The sequence below is a fragment of the Arvicola amphibius genome, chromosome 10 (genome assembly GCF_903992535.2).
Source record: "Arvicola amphibius chromosome 10, mArvAmp1.2, whole genome shotgun sequence".
Taxonomy (NCBI): domain Eukaryota; kingdom Metazoa; phylum Chordata; class Mammalia; order Rodentia; family Cricetidae; genus Arvicola; species Arvicola amphibius.
This window is the reverse complement of record NC_052056.1, coordinates 104,885,875-104,908,473: the sequence shown is the minus strand read 5'-3', so window position 1 is coordinate 104,908,473 and position 22,599 is coordinate 104,885,875.

The following is a 22,599-nucleotide window of genomic DNA, read 5'->3' as shown; positions in this document are numbered from 1 at the left end:
ATACATATTTGAGCTTATATTTACCTGTGATGATGTTGGAGGATCTAAACTGACCACCTGAAGCTCATAAGAATCTTTCTTAAATTTGGGTATGTTGTGTGGTCATTTTCATTGAATTTTAAAAAATCTTTAATTTCTTAATTTATTTTTTCCTTGACCCATTGATCATTCAGTTGACCATTGTTTAATTTCCATGTGTTTACGGACTTTCTGTAATTAGTAGTGCTGTTGAATTCTAATATAATCCATGGTGATCTGATAAGATACCTGGGGTTATTCTAATTTCTTTTTCTGTTGAGGTTTGCTTTGTCAGTTTTTGAGAAGGAATCATGAGGTGCTGAGAAGAAGGTATATTCTTTTATGTTTGGATAGAAGGTTCTATAGATGTTTGTTAAGTCCATTTAAGTCATAACATCTCTCAGTTCCCTTATTTCTCTGGTAATTTTCTGTCTGAGAGACCTGTCCAGTGGTGTGATTAGGTGTTAAAGTATCTCACTATTAGTGTGTGGGGTTTATTTGTGATTTAAGCTTTAGTAGTGTTTCTTTTATTTATTGATGGTGCCCTTATATTTGCGGCATAGATGTTCGGTATTGAGATTTCCTCTTGATGTATTTTTCCTCTGAGCAGTATCAAATGTCTTTTTGGTCCCTTTTGAGTAATTTTAGTTTAAGTCTATTTTGTTAGATATTAGGATATCTACACCAGCTTGTTTCTTAGGTCCATTTGATTGAAAAATTTTTCCCAACCCTTTTCTCTGAGGCAACATCAGTCTTTGAGGTTGAGGTGTGCTTCTTATATGCAGTGGAAGGAAGTATTCTATTTTCATATCCAATCTGTGAGCCTGTGTCTTTTTATAGATTAGTTGAGTCCATTTATATTAAGGTATTTTAATGACCAGTGATTGATTATGGGACATAATGAAAGCAGTGTTAAGAAGAAGTTGATAGTTCTAAAGGCCTTCAAAAAGAAGCTGGAAAACTCCCACACTAGTGAGTTAACAAAACAGCTGAAAATTAACCAAAAGACAAAGAGATAATATTCAAATTAACAAAATCAGAAATTAAAAGGGAGACAAAACAACAGCCATGGAAGAAATTCAAAGAATCATTGGGCGACATTTCAAAAACTTGTATTCCACAAAATTGGAAAAATTTTTAAAAATGAATAATTTTCTGGATAAATATAACTTACCAAAATTAAATCATGACCAGATAATCAAATTAAATAGATTATAACTGCTAAAGAAATAGAAATGGTCATCAAAAGTTTTCCAACCAAAAAAAGCCCAGGACCAGATAGTTTTAGTGCAGAATTCTATAAGATATTCAAAGTAGAACTATTACCAAAACCCCTCAACCTGTTCCACACAATGGAAATAGAAGGAACATCACCAAACACTTTTTATGAGACTACAATTACCCTGATACCCAAACAACACAAAGACATTACTAACAAAAAGAACTACACACTAAATTCACTCATGAATATTGGTGCAAAATTACTCAACAAAATACTAGCAAACCGAATCCAAGAACACATGAGAAAAACCATCAACCATGATCAAGTCAGCTTCAACCCAGAGATGCAGGGATAGTTCAACATATGAAAATCTGTCAATGTATTCCACCTTATAAACAAACTGAGAAAAAAACCCACATGATGATTTCATTAGATGCTGAAAAAGCCATTGACAAAAATGCAACATTCCTTCATGATAAAGGGTCTTGAAGAGAGCAGGGAAAAAGAACATATCTAAACATATTAATCACAATATACAGGAAGCCAACAGCCAACAGCAATCTAAATAGAAAGAAACTCCCAGCGATCCCACTGAAATCAGGAACAAGAGAAGGTTGTCCACTCTCTCCATAGCTATTCAATATAGTACACGAGGTTCTAGCTTGAGCAATAGCCAACAAAAGGAAATCAAAGGGATACAAATCAGAAAAGAAGAAGCCAAATTCTCACTATTTCCTGGTGATATGATAGTTTACAAAAGCCACCCCAAAAATTCTACCAAGGAATTTCTACAACTCATAAACACCTTCAGTAATGGAGCAAGATACAAAATTATCTTGAAAAAATCAGTAGCCCTTTTTTTTACACAGTTGATAAATGGGCTGAGAAAGAAATCAGTAAAACAAATTTATTTTTAAAAGTTTAAAATAATACGTATTATGTGTAATGAGCATTGAAACAGATCCCTCTGAATGAGTAAAAAGGGGACTCTATAGTGTAGGTAAAGTAGGAAATCTATAGTATAAGGATAAGTATAATACAGAAAATAGAAAATTAAGTAAGAAAACTGTGTAAAGTAGAAAATTATTAAGGAGAAATATTAAGAGAACATTTTTCCCCACTTGGAGGTCCTGCCAGATGGGAAGGTTGCATCGAGTAACCTAGGTAACAAAAGTAATCTTGCCACACAAGAAGGACCCCACCCTTCTCTGTCCATTCGATTCTGATAGCCTAGGGCACCCGGCTATCAGAAGGATCAAACCGGAGACAGGTTCAAGTGGGAATAAAAGGAACGGCAGAAGCAAGGCAGTCATCTCACCATCTCGATGGCCTCGCACGCCCGGTGGCGCCACCCGCTGTCAGTGCTGTTGCAGGTGCTCAGCTTGCTGCTAGTCCTGCTGCAGCTGCTGGGCCTTGTAGTGAGATCCTCTGAATGCCCTGCCTCCAGAGAGCACATCGCCAGACCACACAGCCTGCATCATCAAGAGATAAGCTTTGTGGTCAAGCACCCGGTGCGGTCAGGCATCCAGCCTGAAGAAACCCAACAGTCCTTTTCAGGACTGAAGAATCCTTATAGAGGATATCAGGTTGTATGATGCTATTTACACGCCAGCAGGGAACTTCGTAAATCTGATATTAATGCATTAATGATAAGAGAAGAGCACAATTGTGTTAATGCACATGTTTAGTGTGTGAAATGTTAAGAGATATTTTATGGATAATTGATAAGTTGAATGGAGTTTAGGAATTGGATTAATGTATTAGGATTAGTAGGATTAATAGTTGTGATATTCAATTGTTTTTTGTGTTGCCTATCACGGTCCTCCCATGTGTGGTAAGAATGTGAACCCCCTTAATGCACTGGATATAGAAGCTATTAATAAAGAATCATTATAAAGACAATTCTCTTGCTTGGTCTGGTTACTCATTGCTCTTTGGGAAGAATGGCACCGAGTCCTCATAGCACTACTCACAAAAGAACCTTGAGCTGAGAAAGTTCACAGTGATTGAAGTGGCTAAACAAAATAGCTCGTGACATTATGATATTTACATTTTTATATACCATATACATTTATATATATATCATATATTGTATATTATAAGACTACATTATATACTTATATATATAATATAATGTTACGATAACTAAATTATCCAAACCATAGTTTAGAAAATTAATCTTTAGACTGTATCTCTTAATTTCTCTTACTTATGTTAATAGATAATGATTTAAGTAAAGTTTCTGTTTATAGTTTATAAGTTACTGGTCTTATACAGATGGAACTTGTGCTTTATATGTGTTAAATTGAGTCTAAAAATTGATAATGAATGTGAGGGCCAGCCATGATAATCTAAGTCTGGGCAGAAAAGAAGTTCTTTACTTCCTCCAACCATTATCACCTGGGACTCTGACCATCAATAAATTTAAATTTAAAATTAAATGTCTCAATAGTTTACTCTGAGACAATGCCTGGCAGGCCGAGATTACTCGACCCCCACTCAAGAGCAGACAATTCAAAAGAAATTCCTGGCATTCCAAGAATAAATAGAAATAGTTGCCAGCACTTCACAGGACACCCCTAGACAAATGTCAGCCAATCAGGGGTCCTGAACCTCAGAGACCCCTCACCCCCACCTTTATTCCTATAAAAACCCAATTCTAATTGAGCTTGGGGCTCTCCAGATATTCCAATAGGCTGGACTTGTGGAGAGGCCGAGTTTGCAAACTTGATTAAAATAAAGGCTCTTTGCTTTTACATATGGGACTCAGTGTTCTTTGTTGGCTTTTGTGGGGACCCACAGATTTGGGCATAACAATGAATTTATTTAATATAGAAATGAAAATTCTTAAACAGAAATATAATATATATACATATACAGAGAGAGAATGTTTAATTATGAATCCTTTACAATGTATTATGAGACAATTTAGGCATTATAAAGTGAAAAAAATAGCTGCTTTATGGATGTAGAAAAAGGGCAAAGTATATTTTAAACTGTTATGGAGATAACAGGAAAAAGGAGAGAACATGTGAGTGCAGACAGTTTAAAAATCAGTTAAAAAGAGAGAGATATTTGGTGGCTGTATTTTGATCTATTCCTGTAAAGTAGATGGCACTTAATAAAAAGACACAGTTGGAGAAATAGGTCCCTAGTGTTAGGATGAAAAATTTTAAGAGTTAAACAAAGACTGTAGAATTTAAATTTAAATAGCAAGCAGCAGCATGTCTTTTTATTGACTGGCTGGCTTGGAGGGGATGGGAGCCTAAGAGAGTGGCAGGTTGCTGACATCTGAACAAGCTGGGGGGGATCAGTGAAAGAGCAGGGGGAGGGGCAGAGACACAGCTGTGCAGGAGAGTACAGACAATTAGACAGATGCAGAGCGTTAATAAGCATTATAAAGTAAGATTTAATGAGTTATCTTGAATGTCTCCAACCGAACTAAAAAAATCCTGTAGAGTTTTTACAAATCATCAGAGGAGCATCCTCTCTTTAGAATTTGATCCTGGATTGGCTAAAGGCAACTTTCTGTATGTGGCCACTTATATTTTGTAAATATAACTGGAGCAGGATATCCTTACCCAGAAAGAGAAAAAGACAGGTTTTAGAGTAGTAACAGAAAGAAAAGTTGTAGGAATAGTTTATGCAATGTTGAGAAATCATCACATGGGTTTTTAAAGCAGCTGAAATTATCTTTCCATAGAGCCTAATGCTGTGGGCCCCTTAGTGAAACTTGCTTTGTCATTAAAACACCAGGAGTAGGCACCTGGGTTGCCTACAAGGCAGTTTTAGAGTTTAAAGCACAAGTTTGACCCTTTAGATTTTAGTAGGTTACAGTAAAGAAATATGTCCAGAGTGCACAGGAATCCAAACTGCCAGGCCTTAATCCTAGGTGATAACATGGCAAAATACTTTTTACTGTAACATGGTTAATAAAACTCAGAGAAAGTAACTGAGGTTCAAGCTGGAGGTCAGAAAAGTAAAGCAGCCAACCACTGGCTCTTACATCTACCTCAGTCAAAAATGTTGATCTTGCCTCCAGGAATTTTAGAATTTATTAGAATACAAATAAAATACCACTATATTTACCTTTTTTTCTAGAATAAAAAAGAAGTCTAACTAATATAAGGAAAACTATATACAAAAAGTACAATAAGTATATGTAATATGTACAGCCAATAAATACATTCTCTATGTCTAATCCATTTGCATTTAAACAACTTACAGAAAATATTCCATATCTCTTCTAGCTTGGTGAGTCCAAAATCTTATATATAATTTACTTTCTATCATAACTTGCTTTCTACATCTGATAAACTATTGCTATAACTATTTAATCTTCAACTCCCTCAGAGACCAAGAAGGAAATAATATTAACTAAATAAGCAGGAAGTTCAATGAAGTGACTTCCAAAAATTGTGAGTAATGGCAAAAACAGTTCATTGCCTGGACAGTAACCCAAAGTTCCTCTGCAGCATTGGGGCATCCATCTTTGGCCTACATGCCTTCACAGACTATTCTATGAAGCAGGATATCCTGAAGGACTTTCTCTCCTTGTCTTGACCATGCTTGGCAGCCGTTTTTTGTGTCCTGCTTGTCCAATTAGGACAGCATATTATCAGCATTCATGACAAGGACATTTTCTTGCCCAGTGGCTTATATTTTGGCCCAAAGAAAGTGGATTTCATGTGGTGTTTCCTACTGTCCATTATTTTCTATAAAGTAGATTGATTTTGCCAGGAGCAGACATGTTTCATTTTCATAAAAAAGAACAACCCAGGCAATTAAATCATTGTAAGTACCATATTCTGTAGATCTCTGAAGTGTTTGAAAATGGCCTGTCCATCTAAATTTTATCTCTCTGTGATCTTAAAAAGTACCTACCGTGACTACAAGCTCAATTATGATAGGTGACTAATTATTAAACTTCATTTCCTTATTATCTTAAACATTTTGTAATAAATAATGTTCAAGGACTAGGGATGCATTACATTGTTAAATGAGCTGTTTAGGTACAATACCTTGAACAAGATTAGAAATATATGTGTAGGTGCCAGCCCATAATAAGCTAAATAGAAACAGACAACCCCAAAAAAGTTCTTTACTTCCAACCATTATCACCTGCCCAAGTAAGACTCAGTCATCGATAAGTTTAATGGAGTCCTGAATCTCAGTAGTTTACCCTGAAGCAATACCTTGTTGCAGGAAGAAGCACCAACAGAGATTACCTGAGTACCACCCAAGAACAGACCATCCAAAGGAAACGCCTAATGTTCCAACCATTATAGATAGAATCACCTGCCAGCACACTCACCAGGACACCCCTAGAAAATGTCATCCAATCACAATTCATGAACCTCAGAAAACCCTCACTCCCACCTTTACTACTATAGAAACCCAACTCTACCTGAGCTCAGGGTTTGTCATTTATTCCAATACATTGGAAATGCAGAGAGACCAAGTTTGCAAACTTGCATAAAATAAAGTATCTTTGTTTTACATATGGGACTCAGTCTCGTTGTTTTTTGGGGAACATTGCAGACCTGGGTATAACATAGGTACAGTATGTTTTAATAAAACTAATCTCAAATTTCTATGAATATACAAAATTTGTATACAATATATAAAAATTCAATCCAATGTAAAACATTTAAAACTAATAGTTGATTTTTAAATGAAGGTTGAATAATCAACCTTTTAACTTAGCATATCTATGTCTTCCCTTTTTCTTTTCAGAGATTCAATAATCTAACCTTTTATCCTTCATATCTATAATATCCATAATCTGTTGGATAACCAAAAATCAACAACCCCATCTCTTGGGAATGTGGGTGTCATATTCTTAAATTTATTTCCTGCTGTCTGAGCGTGATGGTATTTTTAGGGAATCCTGGAAGAAAAAATTGGATTAATTGTCAAGTCATGGGATAGGCAGCTATATCATATTTTTTGTAGTCTATGTATAATGAATATGTCTTGTCTCAAGTCCAGGCTAGAGTAGTTTGTGAGGCTGGATCATCTCAGCTAGCCACCTCAAAATTGTTCTTAGCAGTTTTTAGTTCAAAGTCAATCTTTAAGTGGTGCTATCAGCTGAATGACATTATAAGAACCAGGTGGAATCATTGTTCTAGAGCCCATCTTCTTCATGGAGGCTTCAAAGATTACTGTAGGAAAATTTATTATTCACTGTGGAAAACATAAACATTATTTATATCAAAATGGAAAATTTAAATTTCAATAGACATATATTCAAAGAAAAGTAGCAGAAAGATGAAAATATGTATGGGGAGAAGTAAAATTTTTGAAAACAGAGTTTTGATAACATTAGTTCCTAGATTTTTTTCTTCCTTCTGTCCCATACCAGGTATCTCCTATTATGAGAAAGAAGCAATAAATTTTTTTATCAACGTGCTTGGATTGAAAGAAGGAGAGCCACCATCCAACTTTAAAGCCAGCTTTTATTTTTAAGTGAGTTACGACTACAATTATACTGAGAAGTAGAAAATATGTATGTTTAGAGGGTAAGATTTTATACTGCAGAGAATATTAATATCATAAGTCAGATTTCACCTTGCTTGGCAATTTTTTCTCGATAGGTATCATTTCTTTTTTAGGCATATAAATGTACCAGGTCTCTTGACATTTTGAAGATAGATATTTGCAAAGACAAGAACAGAACCCGGCCACAAATATGGGAATCCCCTCTGTATGCTGTGAATGTGTTTTATTACCATTTGTTAATAAAGAAGTTCCTTTGATCCTATGGCAGAGCAGAATAGAGTAAGGTGGGAATTCCAAGCAGGCACAGAGAAGAAAAGATGTCAGAACCAGGGAGACATCATGTAGCTGTTGAAGAAGGCAGATGCCCCAGAACCTTACTAGTAAACCACGAACCTCAGAGAGAAATACAAATAATAGAAAAGGGATAATTTAAGATATAAGTGTTAGTTATTTTTTTAATTTTTCCTATATTATTTACTAATAGCTTTCCAACTCTCAGGAATGAATGACCATTATTTCTGATTCTTTAGGAATTATTTTTTTAATTTTTTATTACTTTATAAATAATACCAATCAAAATTTCCACTTCCTCCCCTCTTCCCACTTCCCTCCCACTCTCCCACACACCATTCCTCCTTCCTCCTCCAGTCCTAAGAGGGCCAGGTACCCTGCACTGTAGGAAGTCCAAGTCCCTCCCCCCTACATCCAGGCTTAGGAAGATATGCATTCAAATAGAATAAGATCCCAAAAAGCCAGTACATGCAGTAGAGACAAATCCCAGTGTCATTATCATTGGCTTCTAGTCTGCCCCCAATTGTCAGCCACATTCAGAGGGTCCAGTTTGATCCCATGCTCATTCACTCCCAGTCCAGCTGAATTTGGTGAACTCCTATTAGCTCAGTTACACTGTCTCAGTGAGTGGACCAATAAGTGTGAGTTATTAAGAAGCCTGAGCTAAGGAGCCAAGCAGTTTTTAATTAATACTGTTTCTATGTGATTATTTCAGGTCTGGGTGGCTGGGAACAAACAAGCAGCATCCGTATACAAATTGACAATCCAATGTGAGTCAGCTATATGTACACATAAACCTGAGAGAGCTGTCTCAACTAAGACAGTTTCTGAAAATTATCCTTCCAATAATCCTGTTCTGGTACAGAAATATTGAGGTTTATTTTGCAGTTAAAGCACATTAAACCTTCCAGGATTCAGAAAGATTTGCTATAGCAGATAAAAATCTGACTAGTATGGTCTGAGGGTAAAAAATGAAATAAAGTACCTCACATAATCCTTTTGTCATGTCCTGTTTATTCGTTCTATGGCCTCTTTAATGACCACACTGTTCCCCATAATTTTCTGTTCCTGTTTTTCTTGCTGTTCCCACCTCCTATAAGTTTTCTTGTCTATGTGACTCACATAGACTTTAACAAAATTAAGGTTAATAAAGCACTATGCAATCTGTTTCTGGAGCTTTTCATAATTCAGATCAGGATGCATTACAAAATTGTAAAAAAAAAAAAAAGCAAAAAACAAACAAACAAACAAACAGGTAGGACCTGAAAAAGCAGCAAACTAGAAAAAGGTGATACTATCCAAAAAGGGCCAGCATCCAAAGGGAAACATCTGGCATTCCAAATCATTAGATAAAATTCCGGAACCCTGGACTCACCCACTCCCCTCACCCCAGTCTCTATTGTGATAACCAGCTTTGCGGACACAGAGACTTGTTTGTCAGTTGGGGCAGGCATGCTGTCTTCCTATCATTTTTTGAAATTCTTATGTGATCTGTTAATAAGGTTAATTGTGGGGAACTGACTTGACCAAGATTTGACTATTACAACAGAGAGTGAATGTTATAGTTCTTAGGCCCCTTAATGTGGCAAAGTGAGAAAAAGTCATTAGCTACTTATACACTGCTAAGGTATTTTGGGGTGAATTCCTTTTAGAAGGAGAGAAATGCCACGATTTCACATAATTTCTACAGAATTGACAGTGAATATCCAAAAGACAAGTGTTCCCAAAGCTCTGCAATTGTGTTCTCCGTACTAAGTTTATACTCCCATGGATCTGTCTATTGGTTTGTCAGCTGTACATTCACTATACAATACTTGTGCTTCCAACATTCTTTGCTTAAAGTGCTTAGAACAAATGGTGTAAACTTCAAATCTGAAAAGTCCTTAGAGCTTGTTTACAAATGATGAATGTCTTAGCGGGCCAAGGGACAGAAGCTTCCCCTGCTTGGTTGCATATGTTGCCTTGTTACCAAATATTCTATGCCTTCTGGGGAAAAAAGCAGTTGAGTAAAAGACAGTTATTGTCTTGCTCATAATTTATACTGCAGTGCTTTAAACTTCTTATTTATTTATTTATTCATTCATTCATTTATTTATTATGTATACAATATTCTGTCTGTGTGTATGCCTGAAGGCCAGAAGAGGGCGCCAGACTTCTTTACAGATGGTTGTGAGCCACCATGTGGTTGCTGGGAATTGAACTCAGGACCTTTGGAAGAGCAGGCAATGCTCTTAACTACTGAGCCATCTCTCCAGCCCCTGGCTTTAAACTTCTTAACTTTTTATCTAATCACTTAATAATATAGTATAATACACCAGTCTCCTCTCCTAGATTTCCTGGGTGATTTAATTTCTCCCTTAATTAACCTCTTCTCCCTTAAAGAGTTTACTCACTGTCTGCAGCCACCTTGAGTCATAAAGTAACCTTGCAGTTACTACTTTGTGTGGGAAAATCCTTATCTATCTTTAAAAGAAATCCCAGACCTGGATTTTTCTATGCCTGGAAAACTGTTGATTATAAGGGTATAAAAACCGAAAACCTGTGCAGCATGAGAGCACATGGAAGAGAGAATAATAAAGAGACATGCTGAGGAAAAATCCTGGGTGAGCAGATTTATTTTTTTTTTACCCTTAAACGTTTACTTTGCCAGTTTTAATGCCTTAGATTGACCCTGAAGGGATCTGAGGGACTGATACCCCAAAATATCATGTATATTGCCCTTACCATAATCAGTAATTTTTTTATAATGTTGACTCCAGAAACTGATTGCATTCCCTCTTTCCCCTTGTGCTGTGCTCAATAATTTATTCTTCCTATTCTGATCTGAAAGCAGAAACTGTTATCATTCATAAGGGAATGACCCAGCAGGTCCCGTGGTAGGTGGGGAGGATGACCAGAGGCCTTGGTGTGTGTCCTGATGTCACACAGGTTGAAAGACAGAGATACACCATGCAGAGAGAGCTTAGGTATGGAGTTTACTTAGCTGTTTGTGAAAGTAGAAAAGAGGGGGAGTATGGAGAGAGGCAGAAACTACATCTCCAGTAGAAGAGCAGATAGAGAGAGAGAACAGGTGGGAGAGGAGGCAGGAAAGGGGAGATTGGGAGTAGGCAGGGCTTATCTCTTATAGGGACAGGGTACCAAGAAGACAGGCCAGGCCAGCAGATTTATTTTTCCAACATTCTTGCCTTTCTTCTATAATAGAAGGTGGGGAGTTAAGCATGGCAGGTTGAAGAGACTCGGACAAGAAGTTCTCAAAACTGCTTCCTGCTTATTTTGGGGCATCAAAGCCCTTCTTGGGGAGCCTGAGAATGCTGGGTGCTTGTCACATATTGGAGTAGCTGGTTAGCTTTACTTCTATTCAGGATTTGTGATGTGGAACTTTCCAGTGTCTCTTGACCTGGCAAGTTGTTGGCAGAGCAGAGGACAAATTTCAGTGCAGAAAGAATTTTTTTTCAGGATCAGGAAATTGAAAGGGGTGTATTTGACCTGTTTAAGGTGAATCCTTCAATTCAGCTCCCTGGAACTCACAAGAATTCTTTGAGTTTGTAAAACATAAGTTTTAGACACATACATTGTATAAGCAGCAGCATAGTTATGTAAGAATGACTGTGACAGATGTTTTGTACAATGAAAAGTATTTTTAGAGAATGACCAAAGAGAATTTTAAATCTGGATCTTGCAGTAGTGGTAGTACTCTGCCAGAGTTAGATTAATAGCTTAGCAGCAATTTATTGATGATTTTAAGACTATGAAATGTAGTATGAGAGAGAAATTTGATAACTTGCATTTTTCCTTAGACCTTTTAAAGTGTGTAACTTGCAAGTACACACTTTAATAGCTTGCATTTGTATATCTTAAAACACCTTTTATTTAGAACATGTTAAGAAGTTGTACTGAAATTCGTTTGGTGAGATTGTCCTTTTAAACTAGCAAAAGCTCTGAGCTGTCAAACTGCATCATAGGTATTTGAGAAGAATAAAATTTTACTTGAGTTATTGATTTAAAAAATGACAAAGAACTTGCTTGATTGCCTATCTAGAGCCACTCCTCAGGGTCTTCCATGGTCGTGGAGGGTAGGGAGAGCCAGATTGTTTTTGCCTTCAGCGGTTTAGCACAGGGTCTTCCAGGTCTTAGAATATCCTTTGGTTTAGGAAACCTGTAGGAAGGCAAGCCTACTTTACCCGGAGGAGCTAGTCCACTGATTCCATTTGATACTTCATCCACATCTGGAGATCATCAGGAGTTTAGATGAAAGGCAATTCTGTCCAATGGTTAGTGCTTTCACTTGATGAAGTCAGTTGCAAATGGATGATGTTCTGTGGACATTCTGTGCTCATTTGTCTTCTGTCTTTCTTGGAGGAGATGGGTTACAGCTGCTAATAGCCAATCTGTCTCTCTGCTACAAAAAGTCTTTTAATAACTGAACATTTAAATGCCATATTCCCCAGACCTCTGAGCACTTGGAGGCTCTTTATTGGGTATATATAAGTTATATCTAGAGTATAGAATCTGCCTGAAGAGTTGAGTCCAAGCCTGACTGTACTAGTTTTTAATTTAGTAGGTGAAATTTATACTTGTGAAAGACAAAGAAGAAAAACCTTTGCAATAAATCTTAATGATAGAACTGGCAACAGTGGAGAACAGCTTAGAGAAAAGGCTGTAAGTTATCTGTTAAAATATTTTTTCACAATAAGTACATGTACATATATATATATATATATAGTTGCATTAAATTTTATACACATATACACAGAATTAAATCTAACTTATATTCAAACATATAGTTAATTCAAATTCACATGCATACACTCACACAGATATTACACAGAAATTGGGAGAAGTAGATGCTTCGATGGGCACTTCTAAAAGCATACCACTTTGCAAAGCATACATGTAGCAGAGTCAGTAACAGGAATTTAGAGACAATAACATAAGTAAACATCAAGGCCAGGCAAGGAATACCTTAGTAAATAGGGCAACTTGGTTACCTGCCCTGCCTTTATTCAAGATGGTGGTGAGGTCATCTGACCTGCCCTTCATCAAGATGATGGTGGTCATGTGTTGCATGGAGAAACCATATTTTCAGAGCCATGCTGGGAATTTTAAACAGATACAAATAAGAAGAGAGACATAGAGCCCATGTAGAACATACATTTAAAACAGCATCAAATCCATGTGGCCACCATTCACAAATTATTTTCTACATGAAGTAGATAGGAAAATTACTCAGGGTCAGTAGCTGACATAAAGCCAGATGCTGTGCTGCTAGCCAGTGCACAGAACAGCCAGCTTATGCAGATTGACTTTTACAAAAGAAACCATGCAAATCCTTTTCCTGTTATATCAATGAACAGTTGACTACATGACTCAAATGGGTAATTTTAAGTGCAGTGGTGGGACAGTCATTTAAGAATTTAGTTGGATTACTGAAAAGGACAGGAATGTCATTTTCTGGAAGAGGCACAGATTACGATGGATACATGAGTCTACATAAGAGAGCTTGTATCAGAAATACTTTTCTAAAGTACAGGATACACAGCCGTTTTAGAATTAATAGGTCATCCCAGGGATTGATCACTTTAAACACTTCAAAGACAAACAAAGAAAAATCTCTTTAATAATAGCATGCATGCAGCTCAGGCTAATGCTAAAAGAGGAACCAGCCTAGACCAGATTTTGCATTCCACACACGCTGTCATCCTTATGTCTCTTTTATGTTCATGTCCCAAGTTAGACATTGAACAATATAAATGGGAACAGGAGACTGCAAGTCTAGCCACCTAGGAAGATGAAGAGAACAAATCAATCTTTTAGATGATATATTATGATCTGCATTTAAAAGAACCATTCAGACATTTTTTTTATTAAAAATTTCCACCTCCTCCCCACCTCCCATTTACCCCCTCCCTCCTCCACTCCCCCTCCCTCTCCTGTCCAGAGAGCAGTAAGGGTTCCCTGCCCTATGGGAAGTCCAAGTTCCTCCCGCCTCGATCCAGGTCTAGGAAGGTGAGCATCCAAACAGGCCAGGCCCCCCCCAAAGCCATTCAGACATCTAAAAGATATACCATTGTCACAATCCTAAAACATGAAATTCAGAGAACACAAATGCAGAAAAAAAAATCAAGGAAAAGTCAATTACTCACACTGTGAAAGCTGTGATCAAATGAAGAGACTTGCTGAGCTTTTCTAACCAGAGAATAAGGCTGATTTGCCTCTGAGAGGACTAGCTAGCAAGGAAGGTCACAGTTGCTCCCTTGCAGGACCAGAAGGAATTCAGTTCAACTAAACCTGCCCTCTGTCTCTCTCTCAGGGCTTTATTATTTTTTTGGTATGTGGGTGTTTGCCTGCCATTTTCTGTACTCAGTACCTACAGAGGCCAGAAAAGGGCATCAGATGCTTTGGGACTGGAGTTACAGGAGATGGTTAGCTTCCATGGTTTCTTGTAATGGATCCTTTGTTCTCTGTAATAATAGCCAGTGCTCTTCACTGATAACCTGTCTCTACAGCTGCCTTTTGATTTAAAACTCATTTTCATACATTTTAATAAAAAATATATTACACTATGGGCACTGACCTGAGACCATCGCAGTCGTCCTTGGAACTCTGGGCCACCCTTCATAGCTTACTCATCATTCTCAGCTAAGATAACTTAAAAACCCTGAAATTTTTGTCTCCAATTTCTAAGTACCATGGCTACATGTCTGTGCCACCATACTTGACTTAGATTGCTTCTGCTTCATTTATTCAGGCATAAGAAAGATGGGAGTAAAAAGAGCATTGCAGTCAACCATATTCAAAAACAACTTACCTTTGTGAGCCTGGATTTCTCCATCTGGAGAATAAAGTCTGAAATATGTCCTAGTTCCTTGTTGAGTTATAACAGACTCAGTGATAAAGAAGAAAAGTATGGGTAAGTGTTAGAAGAAAGTAGACTTTAACACAGAAGGGTTGCATTTGAGAGGAGTGAGTTGGAGGAGAGAGGTGGAAGCAAAACGAGGGGAGGGAGATGGAATTGTGGTTGGTATGTAAAAGAAATAAAAGTTTCTAAAAAATCAAAACAGTAGAATAAACAAACTTTTAATAAAAATTCAAAACATGGTTTTTATCCAGTTTGACTAATTTGGAACAGTGATGAAAATGTAATGAATCTATTCTTCAGACATAACAGGTTTAGATAGAAAGTAAAATATATGCAAAATTAAGTGATTTAATGAATCCTTATAATGATATTTTACCATTATATCTATAATGGATAGTTACACTATAGATAGTTTCTCCAAAACTCTCCCTCATTCTCACCTCCTGTCTGTCTTGCAATGTGATCAGATAAGGAATGAATGTTTCTTCAGTTGGGAAAATCTCACAAAGAGGTCTCAGTCTTTTCCAGGAATGAGAATCCTAGGCAAATTTGAATTTCATGGGATCCAAAATTTTGCTGGTTGTTAGGAAGAGATATAAATGTCTCTTTACAATATCCTTATTTCTGCCAGTCAGACATGTTACAGGGATTGAAAGAGAGGACTTCAGAACTTTAAAGTCCAAGTGGGGACTGGAAAGTGTGACTCTGTAGGAAACGCTCAGTGACATCTACATATAGCTGCCAAAGAAAGAAACAGTAAAAGACCTGGAGGGGCCTGACCCACCACGCTGAGTGGATGCAGAGCACAATAGGAGTTAGCTTGTGCTCAGGTCCACCCCAGGAATTGCCCTCTGGAAACTTGATTTGCCTTCCCTAGCAATTCAGTACTCCACAGCTCCCTGTAAATGCCTGATGTCCAAACCTTAGAGGAACTTCTTTATAAGTCCCAGAAAGTCTTAAAAAGCTGCATGTCATTTGGAGTCACCACCATTCAAGGATCCTACTTGAAAGCTTTACAGCCATCAGCAAAGCGGACTCACCACATTCAGAAAAGTCATTCTTCATACCTGCCAAGTTCCTTTTCTCTCCTTACTGGAGGCATAAACTCCATTAGGGGTACACCTGCCCTTTGTCCTTGTGATCTTCCATTGCTAATTATTTACCACATTTGAGCTAAATTCAGGATTGTGGTTTCATCAAGGGTGAGTCACATTTTAAAGACTTGTATTGTGAGTTTCTCCCAAATGAATTTTTGTATTCTTCCATTGTTTTGTGAAGATTTGAAATCAGAGATTTTTTTATGCACCATATAAGTTACTTTCTGATGCTATTCACCTTGTATTTCTTTTGGGTCAGAAGGGGTGAGTTAAAGATGAACTTGGCATAATCTATTCTACCTTACTTCTAAAATGGTGTGATCATTTGGCTGAATAGATGGCTCAACAGAGAGAACATTGGTTGCTCAACACAAGGTCTGACTTTCTTCCCAACATCCACATGACAGCTCACAACTCTCTTTAACTCCAGTTACAGGGTATCAGATACCCTCTTGTGGCTCCACTGGTACCTGGCATCTACTTGGTATATACACTGACGAACCCAAACCATCAGGCTTGGCAGCAACAAACTTTATCCACTGGGACAATTTATTGCAATTTCGAGATTCTGAAAATGTGTTTTGAACAAGTACATAGTCCTCAGAATAACACAGCCCATTGAAAGAGCATAAAGAAAAGAAGAGATATAAGTTTATAATATTCAATTCCAAATAGGAGTTATTAATGAATTGTCCTCTTTTCCTCTGTCCTTCAATGCAAACATGTTTACAATCTGAAAATAATGCAATATTTTACTGATTTAAAATTTCAATTAATCAGGTTGATGGCTCAGTGGGAAATGTGTGTGATGTGCAAGGCTGGTATCCTATTCTTGATCACCATATGAAGAGAGCCAAAGTAGACCCCAAAATGTTGCCTTATGGTCTCCACATATCTGTCAGGCCTAACATCCAAAATCATATTACACATACATACAACAGAATTCAAAGAAATCTCACTGATGTTAAATTTTCTGGCATCTCTGGATAACTCCCTTAGCAGGAAGTATCTTAAAATGAAGTGCCAAATGGATAACTAATGGGGAAGTGAGGATTCATAGAACTACAAATAATATATACATATCATTGGGACAGCAGGCTACACTGTGAAATACACAGTTGACTACTGAGTATCCTACATCATTACATCTCCACACGTTTGAGACAAATATTGCTTTGAATGTACATATGCTGTATTTAAAGTTTCTGATGTTCTTTCCTATTAAGCTTTTTAATGTGAACTTTGTTAAAATATGTTGACAAAACAGTAAATGTTGGGGTACATCATCTAACCATGAAGTTACACTAAAGGCACATGAGAACTGTGAGGTCAAATGTATCCATAACTAATTACTGACATACAAGCTAGGCTGGATAACAAGCAACATCTCAAGGAAATTTGTAAAACTATGAAAAACAATACCAGAAACAACAATCCTCCACCCTTTCACAGACATCTGTACTTGAAAAGTCTGATCACACACTACCTTCTACTATAGCAGCATATCACTTAGATGATGGACGTCTCACTCTATGTATTTCAGCAGAAAAACAGCTATCACTAAGTGAAAGCACAGCAGATGTACAAAAGCCACAGAACAAGTACAAAGACCACAAAATAGACTTCACTAAATAGATTGTATAAACATATAGCATACTTTAATATCGATCTCAAACACTGCAAGTTAGAAATCACAATACAGTAATCTGCACCATTATTCTTGGGTGAAGACAGTAAATAATTAACTTTCTTCATGATGAAAAAGACATTAAACAAGATTTTCTTGAAACTAAAGGCAATGGGACTAAAGCCTTTATCAAATCATTTTTATGAAGATGGTTTTTCTCTTTCAGAAGTGCTTCCCTGCAACCTGATATCACACACACACACACACACACACACACACACACACACACCAACACACACACACACCAACACACACACACACACACACACACAAACGAACAAAACTGAACAACATATCAGAAAAGGAGAACTCAAAAAGTGGGGCATTCCATACCTTTTTAAGTCATTTCAGGTGTCTGCCACTAGTACCATAGAATCAGTTTCAACACTGAAATTTGCAAACATGGTAACACAGGCCATTAATTCCAGCCATTCAGTGGCAAATTCAGGCTATAATTGCAAATCTGAGGTAATGCTGATTCACATAGTCACTTCCAATGTAAGGTCCATCTCAAAAAGACCTAAGACTTTTTTTTAAATGTGTATTTAATTTTGCTTCGTTTTCTTTGTTTGAGCCAGGGACTCATTTGATACCCGAGTTGATGTTGGCTTATTAAGTATGATACTATATTGTATCATATATATTGAGTTTTTAATAAATACTCATTCACATTTAATCCTATGATTTTGGATAATCATTCTTAGGATGGAGAAGAGAAGATTTTCCAAATAATTTGGTATTCATCTGGTTAGAAATAAATTAGAATGTTCTTAAAAGCATTGTTTCTTCATAGAACTCTTGCCAATCTTGGGATCACTTCTACCTTCAAAGGCATGAGATTTGTGCCATCTGCTCTAGAACTAATGTTATAAAGATTTGCTCCATGGATTCTATACTTAGAAGTGGAGATTTTTCTGTGTTCTGGCCTTCCACAGAACACTTGTATAAAATGCACCATGTCCAAGGCAAATTATACAATAAAACATTAAATTGGGCTTACAGTTTGAGAAAGCTAGATGGCCTAAAAACAAAGAAGAAAAAGCTGAGGGCCCACATAGTGAACCTCCAAAAGGAGGTAGTGACCCCACTACGCATTATCCAAGGCACGTGATGCCTCAAATCCTACTACTACTGGTGATGACTGGTGATTCCTAGATTTTGTATATAATTGCTACACAAACTTCCAGAAGTAGTGAGTCCTGTTTACTCTGGAACCAGAGCAGAAACACAGAGTGAACACGTGACTATTTTTACTTCTGGAGGAATAACTCGGATTGCCAATGAGGTATTAAGTCTGCTTTTGAAATGTTGAAAGAACTTGAGAATTGAGACCTCAATTTTCCCCTGAGGGGAAAAAAGCCATATTACAAGTAGTGACAAGAGCCCTTCATCAGATATGAGGAGAGTAGCCTAAGGGTTTTGCTGCTACTTAGATACTGTGACAAATGCTTAAAAGAGGCATTGTATTTGGACTCTCACCTATTGTAAAAACATTCTCGTATCTTTTGTTTAGAATGGATTTAAGAGAATCATGATTTGACAAATTGTATTATGGTATTGTCCTGTTAAATTGTGTTATGGTATTGACCTATTAATATTTTAGTTCATTATAAGATGTTAATGATTAGAAAATTGTTATAACTTGTCTAAGAAAAGTTTGAAATTACTAATGAATTGTTGAATTTGACATGTTTGATAAGACAAATTTAGATTTCAATACAACTGAATACTAACAAGAAACACTATAGGCATTCCCAACCCTGGTGATCCTCCACTCCTTTCATTAGGAGATATTATAGACATAAAAGTATGCATAGCACAAGGTATTATCTGCTTGCTTACTATCAGTTAACTGCTGATGAACTCTCTTGAAAGGAACATGGCTCAGAGACACAGAGCCCAGTACTTTATCCCTTAACCCTTGATTACAAAGGTCAGCAGTCAGTGATGGGTTTAATCCTTTTTCCACCCAAGTGCCAAACACAAGGACTTGCATAGTTGGAATACATGTTCTGAAGTTGGGTAAGTCTGGGAAATGGAAAAGTGTTCACATAAGGCAGATGCAAACATCTGTATTGTTGCAGAAGTATAGGCTTTATTAACATTAATAAGAAGGGAGTGTTAAGGAAAAATAAGAAGAAAAGGACAGATCCACTGGTGCAAGAAATCCAATTAGGTCAAATCAAACCAAATCAAAATGCCATCATTTTATTAAGTACAACACTCTCAGGTGACTGAATGCATGGTTGGGAGACAGAAAAGTGGGGAGCCCATGTCGACCAGAAAACCACGTGTTTCTCCTTTGGGTGGCCACTTAAATATCCTGCAGGAGTGGTCATGACCCTCCCAGGGAAGGGTCAGGACCTGGCATGCTGGGATTTGGAGTCCAGAGCAATGCAACTCCCAGGCTAGGTTGGCTGGGATGGATGCCAGGGGCTGGAGGCTGTGCTCCCAACTTAACAAGGAGGAATTGTGGAGGCCCAAAAATGTGAGCCTATTTCCAAGTTGACAGGTCAGTGAGTTAGATCTTACCTTGAGTTCCTTCAAAGTTATTATGTTTCTACATCAAACAAAGTTCCCACCTAGATTTAGATCAGAGAGTTCTGCTCTCTCAAAGTTATTGTCAATAGGTGTAACTAATAGCCAGACCATATACTTCAGGAATAGAGAAGCAGACATGTTTTCTACCTCAAACAAAATCTATGTATCTCAATAAAGAAATTAACAAGTACATAAAAGAAATTGTTAGAGGAGTCTAAATATAGAATTGTCTTTAGTAAAAAAAGATCTTAAATCTTTGAAATTAATAATAACTTGATGGTACCAGAATAAAGAGACCCGAAAGGTTTGACAAGTTATGAAGGACTGGGTAAATTATGTAAGGCACATAAAGAGTGAGACTTAGAGGCCATATATTGTATTAAAATTGGTAAGGTCAGATACCATCTGTATCAATGACTGGATAAAATGTATGTCTAACAAAAATTTGCTGAGTTATTTCTGTCTATTGAAATATTGTACTGAAGTTAAAAGTACAAAGCTGGTGTATAGCTAATATTCTGGGTATTAAATAATAATTTTTGGAATCTATTCTACTGTGTTTAGAGGAATTAAAAGGATGAATATTTCTCCCCTTTCCACATAAGTTCATTAAGGTTCACAAGAATGATGCTATTTATAACTTGTTGTCTTTTTCATGTAGGGCATCATGATGCCACTCAAAGAATTAATTTGAAACATTATCCAATATATATAAAAGGAGGGTCATTGTGGGAAAGGGTTACTCAACACTTCAAAGGAAGTCACAGTTCATAAAACAAAGCCTTTGGTTTATTGTGATATGGATGGACATCTGGCAAGAGAAAGCTAGACAACTCTAAGGTTCCATTCAAGCCCAAGTGACCCATGAGGTCTAGTTGCTCAACTGGCTTTGACAGCACAGAAGGAAAAACTAACTTTGACCACCTTGACAACCTTCAACACTCAGCAGGAAAGTTCAATCAAAAGCTAGAAGAACTGATCAAAGCCCAAAGGATCACACTCCACAGATATTAGATATAAGTCTACATGGCCTGTTATTTAGACAAACAGTATCACTAATAATTTCCTCTTCCCAAGTAACTGTGCTTCAGATGTAAGACTTCAGACTTTTGCTCACTGAACACCTGCCTATAGCCAAGGAAGAAAGGTACATAATTATTTTATCCCCTAAATTATATGATGCTAAATATAAATAACTCTACTCTCCCTAGACAGAAGCCACATATGAAGGGTATCATGCTGACTTTTGGCTGATCAAAAAACTATGATAGTGTGCGAAAACTGATTGTCCATTCATTACTCTGAAGACCAACTCTAGAGGTCAAAAGACACATCTAATAGACAGCTTTTTAGTTCTTTTGATGACTTATAAAAATAATGCCATCAAAGTCAACTGGAATAAGCCAGATCAATCATTGTCCTAAGCAGATAATGGCATTTATGGTTACCTATCCAGAGTGAAGTGGGCTAAGAAATGAGCTGGAAATTGACTAGGTAGTTTAAGATAAAACACTCCAAAAAAAAGTAACCAGTGGTTTTCCAGACTAAAAGTCAAGTGTCACGGAAACTCTTAGTGATTTCATCCTTTCCAGAGGCCAAAGATTCTGAAAGTGTTTTGGGAGCTCTGATCTTGGATCCTAAGTGATTCTGCTGGCCTTAGAAGGAGGAAAGTTAGTAGTAGCAATGAATGTCTGGTAAGAGAAAATGGTCCTTGAATAAGAGAATAGCATTTCTTTTCAGTCCTTAGGGCAGACCCAACACTTCAGTGATGACATGTCAGTGTCCTGGTCAAGAAACCTGGTCTGTGAAGCCAAATAAATGCCCATGTGGGACATTTACAGATCACATAGTAATGATTAATCTGATCTGATTAACTGGTTTGTCTGCAATAATCCTAATGTCACACAAAACTGGGAAACTCTCAAACTCCTTTTTGTCCTTCCCTTTCTGTACTATGATCATAACATTTTGTAATGTGTGAATAAAGAATTTCCAATCTTATACAAGTGCCTTTGCGTTGCCACTCACCAATAAAATGTTGGACTGCTTTAGAAAACTTGACCTACTGTCTCTCTTTCTTCTCATTGACTAGGCAAGGCTCATTTTGGAATGTCTTACATAGGCTTGGAAGTAGGAAGGGGATGGTGGAAATGATGCAATTATAAGCTAAAAAAAAAGGTCATGTTAAAAATTTGAAACATGCTTTATGGCCATGTTTTGAAATCTATGGGCAAAGACTAGAGATTTGTATTGGAGCACACAAAGTATTACTCAAGCCTTTTCTTTCAGGCTGTACATCAAAAACATGGAAAATAACAGTCCTGCTACCCAGGGTCATACCATTTTACCCATAATTTCTATTTTGAGTAAAGAAGAGTTACTA